We start from the raw sequence: 16499 nt of genomic DNA, 5'->3' as shown, positions 1-16499 counted from the left end.
TCTGTTAGAGTGACTATGAGTGCAAAAGTTTGTAAATGAAATAATGCTGATGAGCTTTTCTGAAGGTTCTCTTTAATATATATATTTTTTCAAAGAGGTTATGGTTTGAAGCAGGCTTTGAAGTAAATGAGCCCATTAATCAGGCACTAAAACGCTGCTACAGCAGTTTAAAACTATATCAATGAAAGTGTATTCTGGAAACCTTTTGCCAAAACTGTCCAGCTTGACTGATTGTTTTGATTTTACATAGATCTTTTGTTCCCATAGTGCTGCTATGTTCCTGAATATGGGCAATATTTAACATTTATGTGGCAGAAGTGGGAAAAATAACACATCCACAAACACCCAGTCATTATATGAATGGGTCATATGGTAAACCAAGCATTCCACAATGAGAGGATATATGCATTTTGTCTGCAAAGACCTCAGCCACAATAGCAAAGCAATTGAGTATCATCTTTGGCCCCTGCTTTTGGTTCTCCTATCACCCCACCAAACTTTTCCTGCCCCGTGGCTCACGACTACCCATCCCAACGGAGCCAATCTCCTGAGCACAGCAACTTCACCTTCTAGAAGCTTTGTCTAACCACCTTACCAAAGATAGCAAACCCCTGCTGTAGCACTGTAGCACTGTCTACACCGGACAACCGGTTCTATTTTCCTCTTAGTGGTTATCACCTTTTATTTATTGTTGGTCTCCTCCAATGGAATGGAAAATTAGAGAGCAGGACCCTGTCTGTCTTGTCCTCACATTATAGCCAGAGCCAAGGTCAGCACATCATAGGCATTCAAGAAATATTTGTTGAACTTAATAGAAGCAGCCCAATGTGCTGAAAATCGATTTGCCAGACATCTGGTTCTCCAAATGGCCAAACAGAACTTGATCTGCTGCTTGAAATTTTGATGAAAAAAATTCTGAAAATGCTAAAAGAGGAGTAAAAGAGAAAATGGCACTCCAGAGATCCAAAAGAATTCACTATCTACTGGAAAAAAAATCCCACTTGAACTTCTGAAATGTTTAACAAAGGAAATCACAATTTTCTGATTATCAGATGTATTTGCAGTAATATCAAACCACCGTATCAGTCTTCATTTGCAACAAGTTGCATATTCCTTAAAATCCTATGAAGAAAAACTGACAACCAGTCAAATAAAACTTCACAGAATTCTCTCAAAGTTGTTAAGGCCATCCCATTTATTGTTAAATGCAGTGAGCTTTTGATTCAATAGGAGGAAGTATGTTTTCGGTAAATTGGGCTAATTGGTCACTTGAAAAATATTGCTACTCAACAAATCAACTATTCGGGCTATTCAATTTAGTTACTTAGCTACAATCTTACTTTCAACCTTGAACTTTGTTATTCCTACCTCACAGATGAACCCGAGGTCCCCTCTCTCATCCAAGGATAACTAGGCAACAAGTGACAGGGCCTGCCTTCATATTCCAGTCTTTCAAAATCTGGAGTCTGAGCCTTGGACACTAAATTGTACTGCCCACCAAGAACACCCTCAGCAGTCTAGAAGTTATTATCTAAGGTTTTGACATCTCTAGAATGCTTCTGTAAGTTCTAGATATGTACTAACTTGTGATGTGTAGAAGGCAGGAATTTGAATCAAGAATGCTGAGTGAGCAAGAAAAGCAGGCTGACCAAGTATCTGACTGCTTACAAGGTTATTATTGTCTGTTCAAGACTGCTCAAGCAGGAACTCCCATGAGAAGTCTGAACTTTACTGAGAAAAGTACATGCTACAGATGAAAGGTATTTACAGATCTGGGATAGGTGAAAATCTCACCATGTATGTTCAGTATCTAGTGAAAGTCAACTTCAAGGTCCTCATGGATGGAAATAGAATATGCTTTGTAATGGTGACCTTGGGTATACATGAATTTTCCACACTGGCTCATACTGGCCTCTATTTTTCTTAGCAGTATGGTAAACAAGGCCATTAGCTACAATAATGAGGAGAGTGCTGTGTCCCGCATGAGAGGACTCTGAGACAGTCAAACATTATTCCTCCACATTTGTCACATACTAGACATTTATTTCCACCAAGCTTTTAAAATATTCAAGTATCTCCTGGGATTCTTAATCTTCCTAGAGGTTATTTTTGTTTGTGTTCTGGCTTTTTAAAAATATATATTATATATACCAATTCCATTTTCTCTCATTTCATAAATTGAAACAGGAGCCCCAAATCTTTAAATGATTTTCTCAAGGTCACTGAGTTTGTCACTGTTTGAGTTATGGATGTGAAACCCTCTTAATTTTCCCAGGCCAGAGTTGTCTGAAAAATGCTCAAACCACTGATAATATAGACAATGGAATGATTTCTCCTCTGAATGAAATCTTATGTAACCTCACTATGTGTAACTGATCAACACTGCCTTTTATTCATGTAAGATTATAAAATTCTTTGATGAGCATTATGTGCAGCCTATACTTACGACATCAATCAAAAAGAAAAAGGAGATTTTTGAAAATTTTTGAAATTGGGGATTATGGGTGCCAACAAATAAGTCTCAGCAGCCAAGTTTTTTTTCATTGTATTACACAGCACTGAGAAAATCCTGACTCACTTGGAAAAGTAATTGCAAGTAACGGTTTTTAATAACTCCCCTTGCAGCTTCAGAATGCTCTTGAATCCAGTGTTGCTCTCAAACCAAACTCTTGAAAAGGCTTTAAAAAAAACCATGCTTGGAACATAGTTTGGGAACTGCTACAATTAAACTGTGCTCTTTTTTCATCTTTTATGCCTTCCTGCCAATTACTTCATTCGGTTCAATACAAGAAGTCATCATCGACAAACTAAATGTTGATGGAGGATGTTTCTAAAAAAAGAAAGAAAGGGAGAAAAGGAGTCTGGTGGAGGATGGAAAAGAGGAAACGGAAAGCAAAAAGAGTTTAGTTTCTGCTCTCGTGCAATGGATTGAAAATTAATTCAGCAAGTAGGCAGTTTGCCAAATGTCCAATTAATCAAATTAACTGATTTATAAAAAATATGTTTCTTCTGACTCTACGGTTCAGAGCCTTTTTTATTGACTGTCATGCTTTTAACAGCCTTTTGAAGACTTTTACTAAATTTGATTTGAGTAGTTTTCATTTTGCCTTCAAAGCAGCATTTTAAGCCAAGTGCACTGGACTTTGCTCGGTCAACCTACAACTTGACAACAGGGAGGGAGGCCTCAAGCCTGCAAAAATCCCTCCTGGGCTGCCCACCTCAGAGAAGGGTTGCTAATGGGCAGCGTGAAAGGAGAGTGCATAAAGGGCAGGTGGAAAATGAGGAGAGGCACAGAACATAAGAAGCATGAGGACTGAGTGCCAGAGCGAGTGAAGAACAAAAGGGAGAGGAGTGCCTGGTGGCTCCATCAGTTGAGCGTCTACTCTTGATTTTGGCTCAGGTTGTGATCCCAAGGTCGTGGAATCAAGCCCCATGTCAGTCTCCATGCTCAGAGTGGAGCCTGCTTAGGATTCTCTCTGCCCTTCTGCCCCTCTGCCCCACTTGTGCGCGCTCTCTCTCTCTCGCTCATTTAAAAAATAAACAAACATTTTTTAAAAAGAACAAAAAAGAACAAAAGGGAGAGACAGAGAAAAGTCAAAAACAAGGAGGGTAGGCAGAATTCAAAGGCCCCAGAACCCAGGCAACTCCTGGCTCTTCATTGCCATCCTTGCCAATTCCTCCAGTATGAATGGATGTCAAGTTACTAGCAAATCAGGTTTGGGAACCAGGTAAATTTGCTTACTATGTGTAACTGATGTGCGTTTCTAAAATTCTTAGAGCGGGGCGCCTGGTTGGTTCAATCGGTTAAGTGTCCGACTTCAGCTCAGGTCATGAGCTCTTTGAGTTTGAGCCCCGCGTCAGGCTCTGTGCTGACTGCTCAGAGCCTGGAGCCTGCTTCACATTCTGTGTCTCCCTGTCTCTCTGCCCCTCCCCTGCTCATGCTCTGTCTCTGTCTCAAAAATAAATAACATTAAAAAGAAATTAAAATTCTTAGAGAAAAGAAAATGTATCATCAAATCCCAAAACACAAAGTATACACAACAGGAAATGAGCAAATTAGGCCTGTAATGAGACAGCAACTTTGCAACAATTCAACTCAAGGCAGACCTTGGACTCAAACCCAGAACTTCTGATCCTTAAGACTAGGGTCTTCCTAGTGTTTTTTTTTTTTTAATATTTATATGAGAGAGAAAGAGAGAGAGAGAGAGCGAGCAGGGGAGGGGCAGAGAGAAAGGGAGAGAAAGAAGGCCAAGCAGGCTCTGCACTTTAAGTGCAGAGCCCGACGCAGGACTCAGTCTCACCAATTTGTGAGATCATGACCTGAGCAGATATCAAGAGTCAGAAGCTTAGCCGACTGCGCTACCCAGGCACCCCTCCTATTTTATATAGGCTTTTAAGGTGAATATTGCCTGTCTGGACATTTACCTGAATTTGCTTTTAGAGATTTCTCCCCAAAATAATACCGAAGTAAAGTAGAACAAAATTAGTCACCCAAGTTAATTGTTATTCCTAAGTGACTAAATAAATAGGCTGGAGCTTAAACCAGTCCAAAAGACATTACCATTTATAAAACTGAAGTCTTTCTTATAGATAAATTTAGTCATCAAGTTTTTGGACACTTTTGTTGAAACATGCCTAATTTTTAGAGGTTTAGTGGTGGTTATGCCTTTTCCTATTCTTTGAAGATTTCCTGCAAATGAGACATGCAGCCATTTTCTAAAAATGATAAATTGGCCTGTTCAAAGTAGCTCAGAATCCTATTCCTCATGTCTGTTTCTCCTCTCACACTGTATCACTTCCTGGAAGTATTAATAGTTGCATTTCATTTTCCTATATAAATATTTAAGGACTGTAATTCTGCCCAGTTGACACTGCAGTGCCTATGCACGGCGATGTTTCATTATCTGCTCCTCGTATCAACATAATCTTGTCAAACTTTGTTTCCAATAAATAGGGCAGGCTGTATTTGGAATATTTTAATAACCGAGCACACTCATATTGCTTTCAATCACGGCCTGCTTACAAATCCCCAGCTAAGAGGTGCAGTTACATGGAACAATAACCCGTAAGCAGTGTGCCAATATATTTTCATTAGTCAATGACACCCAGCTGCAGAGAGAAATTAGGCAGTGTCCTTTAAAACTCATCGTTCCCTTGTGGCAGAACCACAGCAGGCCGGATTGGCTTCACCAAACCTTCCTGCCATTGTTCAGCAAACACTCCAGCTGGGTTGTGCTCATCATAAACCTTAAGTCTGCAATTTTTCAATTCCGTATTAGGCTCAGATTCCAAGCCTATTGTTCTGACGTTATTGGGAAGGCAGACAAGGAGAATGTCATGGAGTAGCTATTGTTTAAAGCACTTCTTCTCACCCTATCATTATGGGTCATTTGGAAAAATAATTCGTCTATGGAAACTTTGGAAACAATGATTCGTTCTGGATTTTTCCCTATTCTTTTAACTCTTTAACAAGACTCCAACAGGGAAGTCATTCTGCAGACTTTTCAGATCAAAGTAGCCCGAGTGGGGAGGCTGGAAAAGCAACACACAGTTCAGATGGAAGCAAATTCTTAATTTCAGCCTTTGGTTTACCACCAGTTTATCTTTTGCCCTTTCATCAATCATCTTAAAAGCCAAGACATTGAAACCATGTTTTTCCACAGAACCCAGGTTGCCATATGGATTGGTAGAAATCCAGCATTCTGGTTGTCAAGTCTTTTGTTTGTTTGTTTGTTTACCTTTCAGCACCCTATTCATGGCCTCTTCCTACCCTCTACCTACCCCTCATATTTGCATCGAGGGAAGGAGACAGTGATGGCTAAAATTGTACCCCCGTGGATGCTACCACGTAGAATGTAAACTCCATGCAAATGGCAAGCCTAGCTTCCAAGGACAGAGGCTATTCTTAGGCAAGGTTTTTAGTGACTACATACAGGCTTCAAACCAGCCACAAATAATTCCCCAAACTTTCTGAGGATTTCTCTGGGATGATGAGGTCAGTACTTGCTGCTGGGTTCACAGCTTCTCTGGCAGTGTTTTCTCAGCCCCGACTGCACATGAGAACATCCGATTTTTTCCCAATACTGATGCCTGGGTCTCTCCTCCAGAAATTCTGATCTAATTGCTCTGGGGTGAAATTTTAATGCTCCCCAGATGACTTTAATGACTGGCCAAGGTTGAGAAACACTGCTCAGAGGCATTTGTGAAAATGGGAACTAAACACAGCAAAGTCCTATTCCCTTAATTACTTATCTATTTTTAGACAATACTTTGACCAACTGTACAGGACTCAGAATTCTCAGCCAAGAAATGAGAAAATGGGCTGCACACCTGTCCAGGGTTCACATCACCCTGAAGTCTCACCACTGAGGTGTTTTCCAGCCTGGGTCACACCAGGTCGATCAAACTCAAATAGCTACAAGGACTGTGAAAATGATGTGGGCAATGTGCAGGGGGTGAAAAACAGCACAGAATAGTGAGAGTCAGTTCCAGCCAGTTGCTGCCCTGCAAGAATGCCAGCCCCATGCAGCCAAAGATCTCAAGTTTTTTTTAGAGAAAAGACAAGTCCAAATTTCAATGTGAGATCTCTCAATTTGAGAACACTGACTCACATTTGAAAATATTTAATGGGGATACGGGCACCTGGCTGGCTCAGTCCGAAGAGCATGTGCCTCTTGATTTTGGTTTTGTCAGTTTGAGCTCCACATTGGGTGTGGAGATTACAAGAAAAAAAAAAGAAATAAAAGAAAATAAAAACAATTCTTAAAAAATATTCAGGGGGCATAAACAAAACACATCAATATTGGCCTTGGGTCCTGGCCAGTGGGTACATAGTTTACAACATCTGTAAGGCAAAACACAGATGAACAGGTCTATCCTATTCTGTCTGAATATCATTAATAGAAGCATAAGAAGTTAGACAAGTACAGCTAAAAAACCTAAAAGAAATCATCCAGTTCAATCTAGTCATTTTAAAAAATATATATGGAAGGGAAAAGTAAAGAAACTTGAGCCTTACGAGGTAATGTGAACTTACTCACGAATCCACCAACAATTGCCTGGATTCCAGCTCTTGGACCAGGGTCTGTGTTGACATCAAACTGAACCAGGCTTTAGTCTTAACTGAGGACATTTCTACACTGAAATGGCAAAAGCCACAGTTTAGAAAACCATAGCAATGACAAGTAAACTGAAGAGCCCATATAATTTGTGTGGTGGGACTTAAATGCCCATAATATTCAAAAAATATTAGAGGAGATACTTTCAGACAGGGGTTCATGCTGCGTGTAGAGGAAAAACCCACCCTGGCACATAAAAAGTATTGAACTCCTGCTGTGAACCACATGTTGGGCAAAGAGCTGTGGGTGAAAACAGACACGGGTCCACGAGTTTACAGTCCAAAGGAAAAAAAAAAACTAATCAGATTTGTCTCACTCTGCTTAAAATCCTTCAATGGCTTTTCCGAGCTTTAGCATAAATCCAACTAAATAAAAATTTACTGAGATAAGTTAGGTAAACAGAGAGATAAAGAGAATGGGGGGGGGCACAATTGTGGTTACAGATGTTCCTCACTTAATGAAAGAGATATTCTCTCCTGAAATGTTTACTTTATGAGCAAACTATGGATTCCACTGAACCACACAAAATTAGCAACATTTTGCCATTTATTAAGTAAAAAAAAATAGTAATGTCCTGTGATTCAACCTAATACATAGAAGCCTAGCTTGTCAGTCATTATCATTTAGTCCTCTCTGGAGAATTCTCCACTGTTACCCCTTCTCCTCATTCAGTGGTCACTGCTCTTCCAGTTCCTTTCCTGGCCCTTCTCTCCCATGACTCTCACTGTTGATTTCCCAAGACCTAGTTTCCACTTCTCCTCCCTAAGCATTTGCTTATAGTTTACTTAAAACTATTTCTAGACAATGCCCAAAGCTACATCTCTAACCAAAACGTCCTTTCTAACCACCAGTCTTATACATCACATGTTAACTCAGTATTTCAACTTGGAGAGCCAGGCATCCCAACTCTATCGTGTTCCAGATGAAGCCCTTGGTCTTCTCTGAAATCTGCCCCTTGTTTCTTCTCCCTTGCAGTAAATGCTACTTCTAGCCACCAAGTTGGAGTTATCCTCAACACCTCCCAAACTTGGACCAAGTCATGATAGTTCTCAATATGGGATACTTCTCAACCATATTGGCTTCATTCCGTCTCTAATGTGTCCACCACAGACGGAGACCCTTCTGGCTGGAAAGCTTTAACAGCTCCCGCATAGCTCCCCTCCCATGTTTCGGCATGATTCTCCACATTACAAAATGTACTGACTGAGGAATGAATGAATGAATGAATGAATGAATGAGAGGATGCAACAAATAGTTGAGGGCCTACTGTGAGCCACACAGTGTGGTACGTACTGGAAATGTAATACTGAACATAAATACTGATGACACTTAGATGAAACAAATACAAGATGATGAAATGAAATGGATTCAAGTCACTCAATTTCTGTCAGATTGAAATCTTAGAAATGAGCTTTCAAACACTGGATGTGAAGTCAAAAGCTTTGAGTGCATGTCCTGGGCCTGTGGAAAGTCTGTCATGAGTTGTGTCATTGGTAAAGTAAGGGGTGAACTGCATTATCACCAGGGCTCCACATTAAAGATTATCTGCTGCAAGCTTCTGTCTTACTGATGAGACAACCAAGGCCCAGAATAGTTCGATTCATTTACAAAAGTACAATAAATAGCTCTTCGGGTGGGTAAACCCTTTCTCTAACACTATATGGACACTACTGGCCTTTGGAACTGGGTGGGTTGTTTGGGACTGAGGGGAGAAAGACAAGCATATTTAGCCAAGATAGGAATTTAAAATGTATGCGCCTGGGTGGCTCAGTCGGTTAAGCATCTGACTTCAGCTCAGGTTCCATGAGTTCGAGCCCCACATCAGGCTCTGTGCTGTCAGCGTGGAGTCTGCTTCGGGTCCTCTGTCTCCCTCTGTCGGCCCTTCCCTGGCTCACGTGTGGGCACATGCACGCTCTCTCTCAGAAGTAAACATTAAAAAATAATAAAATTGATAGGTAGGCAGAAAATAAAAGTGAAGAACCTAGGTTGCTGAGTTATACCAAGTTTTAAAAGATGTTTTATAAGGATGTGAACATTTTGTACAGCAAAGGGATGCATGGTTTATAAAATCATTTCCCTGATTTATTAATTCTGAACCTTCCAATGTCACAGTACTTTCATTACGAAACTGGTTCAGTAAACAAAAGAAGGAACAAAAGTGTCCATCTCCCCAGGAGACAGTAAAGCAGGTGCTGCATGTCGGTCCTAGACAGTCTCCTGACATGAATACCTCCGACCAAACAATGTGTTCTAATTCAAATCAAGCTTATTAAACTTAAATAACAGAGGAATATACCTTAGGGGGAAAAATAGCTCGTGGAGATTGCTAAGATTCAGAGTAAATGAGCCACTTCCCTAGAGACCTTGAAAATTAAAGTTTGCAAGTCTGGACAAGAGGGACAATATGGCAAGTGGCTCAGTGGACATGTTCATTTAATTTCTGGGCTAAGAGTGGGAGTATTGCCCAGGTGCCTCAGAAGGTAGTAACGAAGAGAGCCAAATTTTTTTTTTTTAGCAACACTGTGTGGCACTTTCACCATAACTACACATGGAGCTAGTTAGTGAAAAAAATTAAAAGCAATGAAGTCAACAACAGAAGCTGTAGAAAACATTCATTTACATAGTTTAATTGGCATCAACTTATGAAAATTTTAATTTCATCCTTTTTCATAATTAAGCTATGTAGAATCCATCAGAGAACATAAATATGAGCCACCTTATTCAGCACACAAGGGATAAAACTGAACAGAAATATTTTAAAAAGAAATCTGAGTGAAGATGAAGGTTTAACTGTTATAAAGTCTTATTTAAAGTATATTTGAAATCTAAATGAGATAGCTGATAACAGTTCTTCCATCTTTGAAAAAATCATGAAGAACACAAAAGTATCTTTGAGGGAAATAACGAACCTGGATACAAAAGAGTCATTTTTTTTAAAAGCTTTTAAAATTCAATTTCTCTCACCTACCATGTTCGCTTGTCTTTTTGAAGTCCATCTATAGCTCTCTGGTCTTCCCATGCCCAATCTAATTCCCACCACTTAAAAATAAGGAAAAGCCCCAACTTCATTCAATTTGAAGTTCAGGATTTTTTTAAATTTTCAAGTTACCAAAACTCAAGAAAATAATAATAATGCCAAAGCTGGTGAAAGTGCAGGGAAGCCAAACTCTTGTGCATTATTGGAAAGAACAGTAGAAATTTGGTCACACATCCAAAAGCTTAAAGGAATGCGTAATTCTTCCATTTAGTTGTCCTATTTCTTGGAATTTATGCAATGAGATACCAGAAAATGAGAGAAAACAACTCTTTGTTCATAAAGATGTTTACTTCCATGTTATTTTCAAAGAAAAATGGAAATTATTGGTATGTCCAACATTAGGGGAGTTGAAGTTATGGTATATCAACACTTGCCATTTTAATAATTTCTTCTCCCTATCCCTTTTAGGCTTTAAAAATTTCATATGCTGTATTACATCTGTAATGCTATTTATATTTTACGATGCTGCGTTTGTTTTTTGTTGCTGAATTGTTTTACCTTTTGTCTCTTCAGCAAAGTCTTGGTTCTGGTTGATAGTGAAGAAAATTTTGTAAAGCAACCCAAGTTAACAATGGAACTATGTGGATACTGTCACCAAAGGCAAGGGAAGGGAGACTTTTTTTTTTTGAGAAAATTGACCAGTGTCCTTTGAAGACTGGGGTGTCTCAAAGACTGCTGAGCTCTTAACCAGAACTGACAAGTGCTATTTCTAATGTCAGAAGAAAGAGGTTCTTGTATTTATCACATACTACCAAGAAGTAGTAGAGAATTAGAGCAGCGTTGAACTTAGAGTGTTTCAAAAGAAAAAAAAATCCTTAGGTATACCAAGCTGAGTGAACAAACAGGTGCTATAGACACAGGAACATGGATAGATTTGTGAATGCACCTTAAGAATGCTTCAGACTGCCAGGCCAGTTAGAGACAGACATTCCAGCCAGGGGAAATCATCATATTCAAAAGCACAGAGGTGTGAAAAGGCACGGTGCTTGGTTGTGCTAGAGTGTAAAGGGAAAATGGAAAATGAGAGATGAGGCATGAAAGAGGGTAAGGAGCAGATCACGGAAGGTCTTTTGTGCCACGTTGAGGAGCTAGAGATGAAGAGCCACCAGTGATTTTTCAGTCACAAGAGAGACAAGATCAGATGTGCTACTTAGAAATCTATCAGTGAGGGGCACCTGGGTGGCTCAGTCAGTTAAGCATCCGACTCTTGATTTCGGCTCCGGTCATGATCTCATGGTTCGTGGGACTGAGCCCCACATTGCGATCTACACTAACAACTGGGAGCCTGCCTTGAGAGTCTCTCTCTGTCTCTCTCTCTCTCTCTGCTTCTCCCCCACTTGTGCTCTCTCTCTCTTTCTCTCTCAAAATAAATAAACAAACATTTAAAAAGAAATAAATCTATCAGGGAGGAGAAAAGTAAAACTGGAAGCAGAGAAACCAGATAAAGTTTGTTTGAATAGTCCTTGAAAGACATGGTAAGGCTTATTGTAGATCAGATGCATTTTCAGGGCTTGAATATACATAAAGCTAGATTCAGAAGAAGATTTAGTGTGCAAAATCCAGTGGGTAATAAAACCAAAAAAAAAATACACATTCGTGTTTCTAACCAAAAAGGACCAGGAATTAAAGAGCAATGGCCATGGCAATAAGAAATTTGTTAGCATTTGAAAACATGAAACCTTCCTCCATTTGTCTACTGTGGTGCTTAAAACATTTGTCCCTCAATTCTTTGATCCTTCTTCAAAAAGATGGAATCTTAGTTCCCCACTCCACGAATTTGGCCAGTCTTGCCAACTCTAACAAATAAAATGCAGCAGAGATATCTGAGATTAGAACAAAAAAGGCAATACAGCTTCCATCTCTTTCCCCAGGGATGCGCTCTCTTGAAATCCAGCCACCACACTGCAAGGAAGGCCCGGCTATGTGGAGAGACCACCGTTCCAGTCATGTGTTCTAACTATAGCTCAGCTGAGGTCCCATTGGACAACAAGCTTTAACCTTAAAACATGTGAGTGAAGAAGCCTGTGAGTTGACTCCAACCTCATCTACTACAAATGGATAAAAAACCCCAAACCAGAACTTCTCAGCTGATCTGTCAGCCCCAGAACCATGAAATGTAAGATAAAATATAATAAAATGATTTAAGCCACAAATTTTGGGGTTTATCTGTCATGTATCAGGAGAAAACCAGGATATATCCCCTATATGTTTCTTTTAAAATTTTAAAGGCCTCTGGACCTGTCTTCAGGGACAGGATAGAATGTAGGGAATTGGGCAGTTCTGAACCTCTCCTTATTAACTAAAAATCTCGAAGGCACAGAATATCAACAGGAGCTTCCAAAAGATGTTAACACTAGAAAAGCTAAGACCTCAGTAATAGAAAGACACAAAGAACTTGCTTATCAATTTTCAAGTAATGCAAAGGAAGTAGGAATAACTAACGCCTTAGAGACTAATTTAGAATTCAATAGCAACCTGATCTTGGTTTAACAGAACAGATAATATGCTAGAAAATACTCCTGGTACAGACTACTTAAAAGGGCTGGCAAATAAAATATATACCTATAGGATTAGTTGCATTATTTATTTTTTTTTAAATGTGAAATTTATTGTCAAATTGGTTTCCATACAACACCCAGTGCTCATCCCAACAGGTGCTCTCCTCAATGCCCATCACCCCCCCTCCCCTCCCTCCCACTCCCTATCAACCTTCAGTTTATTCTCAGTTTTTAAGAGTCTCTTATGGTTTGCCTCCTTTCCTCTCTGTTTGTAACTTTTTTCCCCTTCCCCTCCCCCACGGTCTTCTGTTAAGTTTCTCAGGATCCACATAAGAGTGAAAACATACGGTATCTGTCTTTCTCTGTATGACTTATTTCACTTTTGTTGCTACAAAAGGCCAGATTTCATTCTTTCTCATTGCCACGTAGTATGCCACTGTGTATATTAACCACAATTTCTTTATCCATTCGTCAGTTGATTTAGGCTCTTTCCATAATTTGGCTATTGTTGAAAGTGCTGCTATAAACACTGGGGTACAAGTGCCCCTATGCATCAGCACTCCTGTATCCCTTGGGTAAATTCTTAGCAGTGATATTGAAAATAGATGTACCCTATGACCCAGCAGTTGCATTATATTCTGATAGAGGGTACCTAAATAGGTTGCTAGCTGCATGTATTCAGGGGATGGATGAATGAGCTGGCAAAAAAAGTGAACCAAACCTTCAGGGGCCAAAAAGAAGCAAAAGGACGAATCTAAAGAGGACAAAATGCTAATGCCAGCAGCTGCCCTGAGGTTGTCTGCAGTCTGGGCTGCTTAGAGGTGTGGGTTTTACAGGAACAAAGATCGGGCCCAAGTAGAGAGCAGAGTTGGATAGGAGATTCCTTTAAAAGGCCTAGTCCCTCAGGAGCTGTACTCATTATCGAAAGCGGGGGGGGGGGGGGGGGGGGGGGGGGGGGGGGGGGGGGAAATCCAGCTTACAGAGAATTGCGGTGAGGTCATGTGCCCTTCTTACTCTTTTCTTTGGTGCTGGGCGTGGCAGGGTCTCCTCTGAGAACCTGGAAGTGTAAGCTAGTACTCAAGCAAAATTGGATCTCGAAATCACCCAACTGCTAAGAACTGCGGGTGCCTGCAGGGTCTTATGTCCTTGGAGCAGCTCTCTACCTTCTTACCACAGCCCTCAAGGGAGGGGACCGCCCTCTCCGACCTAGCCTCTGAGCTCAGTCCAGAGAAAGACCCACAAGCCTGGATCATGTTAGAAATTGGTTCTTTCTCCATTTTTTCTGTTCCCCCGTCCGTGGTCCAGGGAGGTTTTTCTCTTGTCCAAATACAATCCTACACTTCCACAGCCTCTATTTCTCCTCCTTTGTCTCTCTACAGAAGGGGACCCCTCCCCTCCGTGCCTGCGCCACCAGTTTTCTCTCTCCCAGGTCGTAATCACGCACCTATAGCCCACCAAGTTGTCCCTGTGAGTCCCTGGAGATGTTTCTGTCACTCTGTAGCCTGGATTCCTGGAATTCAAGCCTTCTGGCCTCAATACTGTTGTGTTTGAAAGACAAGGAAACTTCGGGTCCCCCTACTTCTCTGCCATGTTGACTCCTCCCTCTGAATGAAATTTTTAAATGCAGAATTAAAATACAACGTTGTCATTTTAAGTCTCAAAGGACAAAAGCAATGCAAATGGTTTTTGGCCAATATTCTTGAGTTTTAAAGTAACTTTTTCAAAATTTGTATGCTTTCTTTATACATACATACAATATATATATTATCCATCAGAATCCCATAGGAAACTTTCTTTTAAATGTTTCATTTTGAGAGAGAGAGAGAGCGAGAGAGAGAGAGAGAGAGAGAGAGAGAGGGAAACAAGTGGGGGAGGGGGAGAGAGAGAGAGAGGGAAACACAGAATCTGAAGCAGGCTCCAGGCTGCAAGCTGTCAGCACAGAGCCCTACGCAGGGCTCGAACTCATCAGCTGTGAGATCATGACCTGAGCCGAAGTCGAACGCCTAAACCCACTGAGCCACCCAGGCACCCCAAAAACTTTCTGACAATAAACTTTGAAGTGTGACAACCACAAGAGCAAGACAATTTCTCATGGAGAAGAACAGTCTTACCTGGAGAACTAAACATCAGTTGAAAAGGTTCTGGAGACTGAGTCGGATGCCTTTACATAAAGCAGAAAGAAAGCATTCTGTATATATAACTCCTTCTATCTGCCTTTCACCCAAACTCCTATTTTGCTTTGTTTTCTGGCAACACTATCTCCTGCTTTGCCTTTTTGAAATTTGCCCCTTGTAAGAGAGTAGATTGACTTAGCACGGTGGGTGGGGCCCATGCTTGTTTGCATATTAGAATCCCCTGGAGAGGTTTTGCAACGTCAATGATCAGGCCAGAGGTCAGGCCAATTAAATTAGAATCCACAGAAGTGGGAACCAGACATGAGTATTCATTTTTAAAGTTCTCCAAGTGATTCCAGTGTTCAGACAATGTTGAGAACCACTCTATTAGCAAACACCAGTAGTTCCCAAACTTTAGGCTGCATCAGAATCACCTAGCAGCTTTCTTAAAGAGATTGCTGGGCTTCACCTGCAGAAGTTTCTGACTCCGAAGGTCTGGAGTAGGGCTGAGAATTTGCATTTCTAACAAGTTTGCGTGCCATACTGATGACCACACTGCGAGAACCACGGGAGTGTCCCAATGTGTGTACTTTCGCCCATTTGGTTCTCAAATAGGGAGGCTTTAGGATAAAAACTGAGCTGCTTGGCGATGTTTTCGTTGTGAGGTGGATTGCCACACATACATCAAGTCAATTAATAAAAAATGGTTCCTTTCCTTGAGTTTCCATCCCCTACTTTTAAATAGGGTAAAATACTTCTTAATATTCCAGGCAGTCTCAGCCTAGAGCTCACTTATAACATATTATTATTATAGCCAAAGGAGATCCAGAAGCCTTTCCAAGGTTCCAACCACCCTGATAGAAACAGATTAGGAAAAAAAACAAGTCAAATCCACAACCCACAGCACCACCTTTTTAGGGGGAAGAAAAAAAAAATATATATATATATATATTCACTTTCTTTTTATAATATTTATAATGAAAATCACAAAACCAAGTTTTTTAAAAGTTAATCTTGCCATTGTCAGTCAAGCCAGAACTCTGGGGTTGGAGCTGGACAAATCTACAATGCTCCCAGGAAAATCTCCTTCTCTGCCCGTCTCCCAGAGTATTTGGGAATGCCATCTAAGGGAAAACTCAAGGTGCATCTGCTTTTCCCATCTGTCTCAAGGCTTGAGAGTCTTTTAGTGTTTTGGAGGTTTCATTATTGAAGAACAGTGGGAACAAAAAAATTAAGTTACTCCTACTAAATTTGTACATTCAATCTCAGCAACCTGGCCACATCCTTGAATCTATCTTCTTAAGCATTTCTGGCCTCAAGTTTCAGGTTCATGCAATTTTCCCCGTTTTGACAATCTGCAGGCTGTTTCAATATCAAACCCAATGATTAGAGTGCCAAGACCATTATTTTCTTTAAATTCAAAGGGAAGACTTCCCTTTTTTTTTTCACCTTTAAAGTTAGCATTTGCTGCCACATTCTCGGTGTCTTCACTGCCTTTCACAGTCTTCTTTCAAGTTGGGAGTGAGAAGCTAATGAAATTCAGGAAGAACAACACAAATGCAATCTCATCCCTGAGGAAAAATGCAGTTCTTCATTTTGCGTAAGATTGAAAACAACCCAGTTTCCTTGAAAATGTGCTTCCAGACCATCTTCATCATCACCCTCATTATATTGTGGATAAAATGAGAAAATATGTGTGAATTACCTGAAAGAGCTCAGAGCACTGCACAAG

At 40.5% G+C, this 16499-nt stretch overlaps 1 long non-coding RNA gene across 3 annotated transcripts in view; it reads right to left on the bottom strand.

The window, feature by feature from the left end:
* Positions 1-15211, bottom strand: part of LOC109496461 — a 122989-nt gene extending 107778 nt beyond the window's left edge. Inside the window, exon 1 of one of the 3 annotated variants that reach the window (XR_006593055.1) lies at positions 14765-15211. This is a non-coding gene — a long non-coding RNA (uncharacterized LOC109496461). The remainder of the gene's footprint in view (positions 1-14764) is intronic. The other 2 variants (XR_002152475.2, XR_006593054.1) reach the window with 2 other exon arrangements.
* Between the last annotated feature and the right edge of the window lie 1288 nt (positions 15212-16499).

The sequence above is a fragment of the Felis catus genome, chromosome X (genome assembly GCF_018350175.1).
Source record: "Felis catus isolate Fca126 chromosome X, F.catus_Fca126_mat1.0, whole genome shotgun sequence".
Lineage (NCBI taxonomy): Eukaryota > Metazoa > Chordata > Mammalia > Carnivora > Felidae > Felis > Felis catus.
This window is presented reverse-complemented; position numbering and strand designations above follow the sequence as displayed.